Source organism: Echinops telfairi, unplaced genomic scaffold, assembly GCF_000313985.2.
Source record: "Echinops telfairi isolate 266 unplaced genomic scaffold, ASM31398v2 ScPeMD7_23;HRSCAF=83, whole genome shotgun sequence".
Classification (NCBI taxonomy): Eukaryota; Metazoa; Chordata; class Mammalia; order Afrosoricida; family Tenrecidae; genus Echinops; species Echinops telfairi.
The window spans coordinates 37,692,653-37,703,843 of record NW_022103920.1 but is presented as its reverse complement, the minus strand read 5'-3'; positions in this window follow the sequence as shown (position 1 = coordinate 37,703,843).

The window sequence follows — 11,191 nt, the reverse complement described above, 5'->3', positions numbered from 1 at the left end:
ATCATGACCCTAGTTCTACCTTACTAATCCAGCTAGACTGGAGCATGTACACTGGTACAGATCACATGGAATCTAGGACAGAATTACTTTTAAAAACCAAAAGGCATTTGATTTGCCAATTAAGCATCTAAAAGTGTTTTATTGGTGACTGTCATCTGCTGATGGCAGCATTCCATTGACAACTCAGCGCTGTCGAGGTCATTCCCACCGGTGGCCATTCTGATACTAAGAGGAGGGGCTCCGTTGGGTTTTCTTGGCCGTGGTGGGGGCGGAAGCGTATGGCTAGGCTGTTCTCTGGAGGAGGTAGGACTCCACTCTTCCGTTAGCATTCTCCGTGTGTGGATAGTAAGCGCGACGGAGTGACCTTTCTAGTTGCTTGGCCCAATTATTCATCAAAATAAAAACAAAAACAAACGCAGAGCCTTTAAGTCCTTCTGACTCACTGTGACCCGTTAGGACGGACTAGGACCGCCCCTGTGAGTTTTACGGAAGCAGCAGGCCTCCTTTCTGCCCCCATGGAATGGTCGGTGGGTTTGAACTGCTGACTTGGGGGTCAGCAGATCAATGCAGAATCCACTACTCCACCTCTCACTTTCCCTCTCTGTTTCTCACTGCCATCAAGTCAGTGCTGACTCAGAGCGACCCCTGTAGGTTTCTGAGACGGTACCTGTTTACGGGAGTGGAAAGCCCACTTTTTCTCCGTAGGTGTTGCTGCTGATTTCAAACTGCCGACTCTGCAGATCTTAGCCAACACACCACAGGGCTCCTGATTCAACAGAAGAGCCATGCAGAGATCGAAACGTATTGCTAGCGACTGCATTCTGACACAAATGACCCTCTACGGCAGGGTAGAACTCCCCTTGGGCTTCCAAGACCGTTATCTTCATGGAAGTGTTAGGTAGCTAGCACAGGGACTGGGGGTCCAGTGCCCATGCGCAGAGGTTCAGGCTTGAGGAAGGGAGATACACCTGGGTGGGCGCTGCACCTGGATTGGCCCACCTAAGCCAGGTGAATTCAATTCAGCCAATGGGGTCAACCAGGGTCGTCAACCACACCTTCGCGGCGGAATAATTGACAAGGGCACATGACTTTATCAAGCGGCTTCTAGGCAGGCAGAAGGGGTGAGGGGCCCTGAGGGTGCCTGTGTAAACCTGAAACTTCTTCTAACTTTCATAAAACTCACTAGTGTCACAAACCACGCTACAGTGTGAATTCTTTCTAGTGCAGAGGCAAGGACTGAGGTATATCTCTCCCCCAGGAGATCTAACAGAAGCAGATTGCTGCATCTTTCTCTTGTGGAGTGGTTAGTGGGTTGAACCATTAACTTCTCAGTTAATAGCAGAGCACTTAACCCCAGAACCACTACAGCTCCTTTTAAAGCTATATAGCATTATATTAAAAAAAAAAAAAAAAGATCCACATATAACCCCACCCCCCACCCACCCAGGGAGACGAACAACAGAAAAATGGGTGAAGGGAGACAGTAGTTCGTGTAAGACATGAAAAAAAAATTTATAAGTTACCAAGGGTTCATGAGGGAGGGAGGGAAACAAATGAGGAACTGATACCAAGGGCTCAAGTAGAAAGCAAATGTTTTGAGAATGATGGCAACATATGTACAAATGTGCTTGATACGATGGATGGATGGAGTGTGATAAGAGCTGTAAGAACCCCCAGTCAAATGATTTTTTAAAAATTGGGTTCCATTTTAAAATTGCTTCTACTAAATCTTTTGAGACAATTTAACACAGACAGAAAATGAATTTTGACAACTAATGAAATACTCACCAAGGTGCAACAAAAAGGTCAGTTGAAACCACATTTCTTTGTCAAGAAATGGTTCGTGTCAATTTGGCTAGGCTGAAAAATATAAGTCAAAGTCAGCTACTGGTAGAGGGAATGACTGCTATCAAGACAGTATTTATCAGCCCTCACATGTGTCTGAAGGTTCTTATTCTATTCCTTAAAACACAAGTTTTCAAAGATACAAAATTTGTTTGTTATTAATGTTTTGGAGGGAATAGTATAAAACAAATGTAACATCTTTAACCTATCTTACTTCATTTTTGCATATTTTTAATAAATTTTATTGTAAATTAGGTGGGGGTGTAAATGACAGACCATCAGCTTTGTATTTAATAGTTTAAACTGCTAATCAAACCTCCCAATAATTTACCCTTCACCCACTTTTTCACCCATCTTTATCATCTTGAAGTTTTCCTAAAAAAAAATCACATAATTAATATGTACTCATGGTGGAGACATTTTGGCAAGGCAAATGATGACAATATCCATCCACAGTTTGACAACTTAACAGGGAGGTTGCTACGATCTTGCTGAGTGCTTTCCATACCTTATTTATTTATATATGTATTTTACCTTTTTTTTCTTACAGATACTTATTTTTCAAAAATGTTATCAGACTGTATATTGGTTAATAGATAAAGAGGATTTCCAAGAAAAAAATCATGGTAAAATGGAATGAAAAGATAATGGAACTTTTTTACATGAACTTTTTAAGCCCCTTTGTAGGTAGTCACATATCTTTCTGCACAAGCAAATGCCCTTAGAGCAGTGATTTCCCACCTAGCGAAGGGCATCAGGGTTGCCCGGGGCTTCTCCAAGTCAAGCCTGTACCTCTTTCCCTTTGTGGTTTTGGCTAGCCTGCCCCAGTCACTGTTGAGGGGAGCTTTGATATAGAAGAGAGTATGCACTGCGGGTCGTTTGGGAAAGAAGAAGATAAATTGCTTTTCTATGCTAAGATTCTTAATGATTGAATAGTATTTCTCTGAGTTCATTTCAGAATTCATTTCAAGAATCCCTCATTATTTTGTTTCTAATATTTTATTATTTTTCTGTGATAAATATCTTGGTTACATCTGTGTATATATCTTTAATGATCTCCTAGGATAAGATGGAAAACAGAGTGGAAATCATGCACCAAAGGATATACAGTGAACCCTCGCCACTTCGCGCTTCGACTTCCGCGGCTTCACTCTATCGCGGTTTTTGCGTAACAGCGCATGCTCTGTCATTACTGCCACTGATTGGCTCATACTGTACACGCTTCTGTCTGCATCGCTACGTATTGGAGCTACGTATCAGACGCATTTTTGCTTTTGTACAGTGTACTGTAATTGTTTGCGATTTTTAAGAAATTTTATCTAAGCCCTATGATGGCTCCTAAATGAGCTGCTTCTTCTAAGCCTTCTGACAATAAAAATAAGCGCCAGAGGAAGATGCTCACCATCCAGGAAAAGGTAAAACTTTTGGATATGATCAAAGATGGCAAGAAACTCGTGGAGGCTGCACGCCATTGATTACAGTATTTGTAAGAACTATGTGTAATAATACTGTATGTGAAATATGTAATACTGTATACTAGATGCCATAAATAATATAATAAATAATAAATGATAATTGTAACGTCCAAAATGTTTTACTGTATTTTCCCTTTTTCGTTTAATAAATTGGGTAATACGAGTGTAATGGTGACTAAAGGGTGTTTTTTCATGTCCTCTATGCTCTAACTACGAAAATATTTGATTTACAAATAAGGAATTCTACTTCGCGGAATTTCATTTATCACGGTAGGGTCTAAAACCGATTAACCACGATAAACGAGGGTTCACTGTATATATATATCCCTGGTAGCATAGTGGTTGCATATTGGGCTGTGATCTGGAAGGTTGTCAGTGTGATCCAGAAGGTCACCAGTTCAAAACCACCAGCTGCTCTGCCAGAGAAAGATGAGTTTTCTATACCCGTTGTGGCAGTTATATAATCTGTGAACTCGTGAAGGGGTGGGGTCTAGGCTGTCAATCAGGTCACAGCCAATGAGACTTCTGTGTGGTCATGGTTTTAGGATTCTGGGAACTCCTGTCTTCCTTCCTGGAGGTAGAACACACACTCTCTCTGTGAGACATTCCGGCTGACACACCACATAGAGCTACACTGATGAGAGCAGAGCCCTGGAGCTGGGGGAGCCATGTGGAGACCCACGCCAGCACTGAGATGCTTCCACTGCCACTGGATTCACAAGACTTTCCACCCACTGGCCTGTGATCTTCCTGCATTTGGCATCATTGTATGTGTTGCATGAGTCTGAAGAGGAATTTATAGACTGGTCCCAGATATATGGGCTAATATTGGACTTATGGACTTGATCTGAACTGGGCTGGGATGTTTTCTCAATATACAATTGTTCTTTGGTACAAAGCTCTTTCTTATATACCTATATGAGTGTCTGTGGATTTGTTTCTCTAGTCAACCCAGACTAACACATCTGTAAAGAATTACAGTCTCAGTCAATCAGGGAAAGGTTATTTCATGGGAGTTAGACTTTGACTACAAGAGCCACAATAAATAATTCACTGCCCTTGCACGTTGGACTGCTGCTTCCATGAGCCTTGATGTGTGTGGATCTAAGCAAGACGAAATCCTTGACAACTTCAATCTTTTCTCCATTTATTATGATGTTACTTATTGATCCAACTGTTTGTATTCTTACATTGAGTTGTAATCCATACTGAAGGCTGCAATCTTCGATCTTCATCAGCAAGTGCTTCAAATTCTCCTCGCTTTCAAGCAAGCAAGGTACGTCATCTGTTAATAAACTTTCCTTCAGTCCCGATACTGCATTTTTCTTCATGTAGCCCAGCTTCTCTGATGACTTGCATGGCACACAGATTGAATAAGCATGGTGAGAGGATGCATCATCCATCACACACCCCTTTCCTGGTTGGAAACCACGCAGCATCCCCTTGTTCTGCTTGCACAACTGCCTCTTGGTTCATGTACAAGTTCCACATGAGTCCATGAGCATACTCTTCTCAAGGCTATCATTATGATCCCCACCATTGAATACCTTTGCATTATCAATAAAACAAAATTAAACATAAAAAGCCCCACGAATTATAGTCTCGGAAACCCACAGGGGCAGTTCTATCTTGTCCTATATGGTTGTTATGAGTTGCCATCAACTTGATGGCTGTGTTTGGCATATATATCATATGATATATGTATATAAATATGACACACATATGATGTATGTGTATATAATGTGATATATATATATATATATACAGTTGTTAGCTGCCATCAAGTTGATTCTGACTCATGGTGACTCCATGTGCATTGAACTGATCCACAGGATCTTTCAAGGCTGTGATCCTTTAGAAATAGATCACCAGCTTGTCTTCTGAGGCACTTCTGGGTGAATTTAAACCATCAACTTTTTAACTAGTAGTTAAGCACTTAGCTGTTTGTGCCAACCAGCTTTCAAAAGGCTTGTGGAAAATCTCTACTTTTTATTCCACTTTTCCATGAACTTTTGTAAGGTTCCTCGCACGTACTCAGACATGTAACCATGAACCCCCCCCCCCACATACACAACCATGCCCCACACAGATATTTATGTGTCTATGCATAGACACATATAAACCCAAACCAAACATGCTGCTCAGCCCAGAGCTGCTGGGTAGGGTTGAGCTGGCAAACTTTGGTTAGTAAACCAGGGAAAATGAGCATCCTGCTGTTGAGTTGATTCCAGTAATGATCGGGTTTCCAAGTTAAAAATCTTTATAAAGCTGACTCTCGTTTTTCTTCCATAGAATGACTGATTGGTGTGAATTGCTGATCTTCTGGTTAGCATTCCAAACCCTGTCCCACAGTGCCACCCGAACTCTCAAAACCAAACACACTGTCTCTGAGGCTCCTCGGACTCATCGTGACCCTGTAAGGACAGAGTAGAACTGCCCCATAGGGCTGCGAGTGCTGTAAATCCTTACAGAAGCAGACTGTAGTTCTCCTGGGCATCAGCTGGGGGGGTTTGAACTGCCCACCTTTCAGTTAACATTTGAGTACTTGAGCCACTGTACGACCAGGACACCTTTTAGGTCAGTAGTCCAGCAAGCCATTTGCACCAACCAGAAACCAAAAAGAAACCAAGCAACTACTAACCCAAAGGCTGGTGGTTTGAAGTCATCTAAATATGCCCAAAAGAAAGCCTTGGTGAACTATTTCTGAAGTCACTCAGTTCTACCCTGAAACACATGGGCATCCTGAATTGGGGACAAAAGTGCAAATTGTCACACTGCCATGTGGAGGGTTTGACCCAATGTATACTCTTGCCTATGAGAATCGCGGTAGACCTGAATGCTCATCAATGCCGTGTATTATGAATTTAAAGTACTTTGTCAGTTTGCAAGCACAAGTAGATACTTCATCCTTGTTTTTATTTGAATAGCAGGGAGTGTTACTTATTTGTTATGCATTTACAAGTCAGTTAATTTTTATATCCTCTTTTTCCAGGCCCTTCCTAATGAATTCTTTGTTTATCCTACTAATCCCATATTTATAATCCCTCTCATGCCATATCCCCCGCCCTCCTGCCTTAGTACACCATTTCCTGCTCTCTGAACCCTCTCCTCATGCTGGGGGCTAGTCTTTGGCTGCCTTGAATTCCACTCTCCTAACCCTAAGCCAGTGTCCGTGTGAAATCTTTTGGAATGATTTGAAATGCCCGAGTTTAGCACATTTCGCATGTTGGGATTCAAGCTCTTGACACAGTCCAGTGTCTGTAACTCAAATCCAGTATCTTAAGAAAATGACACCCTGAGCAGTACTCCCACAGCATCTCCATTTAAAAATGAGTTCTAGCTGATGGTGTAGTAGGCTATGCATTGAACTTCCAACTACAAGGTCAGCAGTTTGAAACCACCAGCTGCTCCAGGGAGAAAGATGGGGGCTTTCTACTCCCATAAAGATTCACAGTCTCAGAAACCCAAAAGGTTGGGAATGTGTGGAGGCCTAAAGGCACACCCAGAGTGGAACTTCAGGAAGGTCCATTCCACATCGGCTGAGCCCTCTTGCTCCGTAGTGCTTCCTTGTTCCCTGTTCTCAGTCACAATTCTGGTTAGTTGTGTGGTGAAGTGAGATTTCATAATAGGACTCCTCTAGCCTCACCTCTGTCACGCCCACCAAATGATTGGGTGGGACCATGCAAATGAGGGGTGTGAAACACCAATAGGGGGAGTGGTCAGTTGTGTTTGCCTTTCCTCTAGGTATAAGAGAGCCGCCCCAGAAGCAGGAACAGAGGGAAAACGCAGAACCGTCAAAGGAGCAGACCCACGAACAGAGGATGTTCTAGATGCTTGCTCAACGAGACGCGGCCAGCGACACCAGAGGCTGCAGCACAGAGATCATGGGACACAACAAAGACCCCCTCCCCGCGGAGAGAGAGCAGAGAGGCTGTGTCCCTGAGATGGGACATCCTCAGACTGTGAGGTGGAGCAGCAAGTCCTCCGGGCCCTGGAGGCCGAAGCCAAGGGGCCACGTGGCCCTTTGAAAGCACCTACTTGTTTTAGCTTACTCAGCGAGGGGCTTCTTTTGCTAGCCCCTCAGTGTTCAAAACTGAGTTCCCAGTAAAAGAGAAACCTTTTCTATTGATGATAAAAAGTTCTGGGGAAAAAACAGCCAAAGACCCTTTTCTTTCTATGTAGCCTGAGGTCCTTCGTGTGAATGCTCTCCTCTGGAGTGCAGTTTGCTTATCCCTCTAGCGGCCCTTTCTGCTTAGGGCTTTGAGCACACTGCGTGCGCCGGCTCACTCTCTCTCTTTAAGGATATACATCACTTTTTGTTGTTGTTGTTGTTGAGAATATATCGAGCGGAACACACACCCATTCGACAGTTTCTACATGCTTTAAAAAACAAAACAAACAAAAACAAAAACCCCCAGCTTTAGTGAGCTACAATTCACATAGTTTAAAATTTATCCTTAAAGTAGTTTGTAGTATAGTTATGGAAGGGGCAGCCACCATCCCTACCTCACTTTAGAATATTTTGCCCCTCCGGAAAGATACCCCACACCACTGTCATACCCTCTTCTAAGCCACCACGAGTCTACCTGTCTCTGGGTCCCCTGTTTGGACGCTCCTCTGAGTGGCGTCCTGTGTGCTCTTCGAGGGTTGACTGCTGTCATTTACAGATGTTGGCATCTTGTCCCGGTCATAGCACATACCGGGACTTCCTTCTTAGGGCCAATCATGGTCCATTGTCTGATATAACACAGTTCCTTTATTGATTGCTGATGGGCATTGGGTCGTTTCTTCTACTGTTAGGAAAAATTAGTTTGCGAGAAACATTTTACCTCTTTTAAAGAAAATTTAAATCATGAACCTGTCTAACCCTCTCTTCAAGATTGTCAACACGTGGAAGCAAGGAGCCATCCTTTGATCTTTGGAAGTACTTAGAAAACAATTAAAACCAGTCATTGACTTGGATTCATAGTAAGGTGCCTTGCCCCTTGCTAACTATACCAGTGTGCAGCTTTGTCTCGTGCACTGAACTTCCATGATTTTAAATGCTCACTTTTGCACCTCACCTGCCTGCACTTGAAGGCCTCGGGTGGCCGTGCCCTGGAGTGGCTCCTCCCTGCGGGGGCACCTGTTCCCCCAGTTAGATCCTTGTCCCCAACAGATAGAGCTGCTCCCCCTGGCGCTCCCCCTTTCTGCTTGTTGCCCACAGCCTAGTCGACTGTTGTTTTTTCCCCCCTTGCTCTTATGTTCCATGGCTTCCTCCTCATCCTGTTTTCTTTACCTTTCATAGTCCCAAAGGGGAATGAAGGCTGCTTTTGAACCAGAGTTCAATAATGTAAGACGCACTGGTAGATCAGGAGAACGACAGATTTAATCCCTTTATCCAGTCTTGAAATTCCTTACATTATAACTGGGGGAAACCGCTGAAAACTCTGAAGGGCATTCATTCTAGGCCCTTGTCTCCTTTTGCAACTGTTCTTAAAATGATCTTATGAGAAAAAAATCCCATTCTGACCCACATGGTGTGAAGGGTTGACATCTTTCAGGTCAGAAGAACTGACTTGTGGTCAAAAGCACTTTTTAAACAGGAGGCCAGTTCACTGTCCCTTAAACCGTTGGAGGGCCAGGTTATAGTTTAAAAAAAAACAATGAACAAATTCCTATGCACACTGGACAAGTCGGCTGCCAAGCAGGGCAGGCAGCGGTGGCAAAAATACCCGGCAGGCTGGATAAATGTCCTCAGCGGGCTGTATGTGACCCACGGCCATAGTTTGAGGACCCCTGGTCTAAAGTATTTCCGCTATGGGGATCTGTAGGGCCCAGTGGAATGATGGGTGGAAAACAGGCTTTGATGCATGGCTTCAATTTCCTCTTCTCAACTAATGAGTGTGGCCCCAAAGAAATACCAGCCCTAGGGTTTAAAATCCCTGGCTGTCTCCACTGGGCTGAAATCCCTGAGGACGAAGCCATGTAAAGGTGAACTCATTCTGGTTAATTTGGGCTGCTAAGAATATCCTCTGAACCGGACCCAGCATAATGTGCTCAAGGGACATAAGCCCTCTCTGATTTTCTCACTTGTCTACGCTATCTTGCAAATGCACTCTGGGCTTTCCAGTGACCAAGGAGTTCCTTGTGTCGCCTCTCCCACCGTTCCACAGCCTGGCGGGTCTCAGAGAAGATGGATTATGGCTGATCCCTGAGTCTACTCTGAAAATACTGAGGCCCCCTCCTGTCGTCTGGTGCTACAGGGAGTTTCGAGAGTGAGCATTTTGTTAGAGACTTTGGGTTGCCACAGTGCAAGTCAGCATGCTGCTGGCATCGAGTGGGCAGAGGCCAAGAACTGCTACATTAGCATTCTACAAGGCACAGGACAAGTCACCCTGGGGCCCAGTAGATTAAGCACTACACGGGTCACCGTGAAGTTGGTAGTTCAAAACAACATTAGCTCCATGGGAGAACGCTGAGGCTGTCTGCTGCCATCTCAGAAACCCTATGGCACAGTTCTCCTGCGCCCTCAAGGGTCATGCTGTGGTTTACACACATACACACACACGCACACACTACCCCCGCCCCGAAGAATTAACACACACACACACACACACACACACACCACCTCCGCCCCGAAGAATTATCACTCACACACACACACACACACACACACCACCCCCGCCCCGAAGAATTATCCCATTCAAAATACCCATGCTTGCTACTTTGAGAAACTCTGTAAGTAGCTTGAAGGCCCTGAGCCATCAGCCGTATTGCTGTGGTTGTTAGGTGCCATCCAGTCATCTCTGACTCACAAGGACCCAGTTTCCCACCGGAACGAACAGGTCCCTGCCCTGAGCCATCCTGACAAATGTTCTTATGGTTGAGCTCATTGCTGTAGCCACTCTGTCACTCCATCTTTGTCACCGCCCCTCCTCACCAAACATGATGTCCTTCTCCAGGAACTGGTCTCTCCTGACAACTTGGCCAAAGTAGGTGAGACCAAGTCTCGCTATCCTTTTCTCTAAGGAGCTTTCCGGGAGGGCTTCTTCGGAGACAGACGTCTCGGTCTGATTTCCCCCCTTAGTTTCCACAGGTGGCTTACCCCTGCCCTTCCTTTCCATCTTCTCTTTCACATTTGACGGGAGGTAAGCTTAAGCTAGATGAGCATGCTATGAAGCCTGCTTACTCTTTTGAAGCTTTGTTATTAGAAATCACCTACCCAGGCATTAGAAAACCCACAGCTGTGAGGATGAACATCGCTTCAGAGCCCCGGGTAATCTCATCCACACCTGTCCTTTGTCGGGCTATGAACTCAGTCGCTGCACTGAGTTTCGGGTTGGTTTAACAGAGCTGACATTTGAGAAGCTTCCCTGGGGCTGGGCGAGATGTTTTTTTCTTACTAAATACCTTGGTGAATTAGAGTTGGCATGTTTAAAACTCATTGGGACTTGTAAACACAATATTATCTCTCTCTTTTAAAAATATTATCTCTTCTTTGGACGAAAAGCATGCAGAAGTATGTTCAAAGGCACTGGATGCATTTTGGCAGTTGTTTAATAAGTGCTGTTTGATGATGAACCAAAAAAAAAAAAGATCAACTCCACTGCCATCACGTGTGTCCTGTGTACAGTGACTCTATAGTGTACTGTGACTCTATAGTGTACTGTGACTCTATAGTGTAGAGTGACTCTATAGTGTACAGTGACTCTATAGTGTAGAGTGACTCTATAGTTATAGTGACTCTATAGTGTACAGTGGCTCTATAGTGTGCTGTGACTCTATAGTGTACAGTGACTCTACAGTGTATTGTGACTCTATAGTGTAGAGTGACTCTATAGTGTAGAGTGACTCTATAGTGTAGAGTGACTCTATAGTGTAGAGTGACT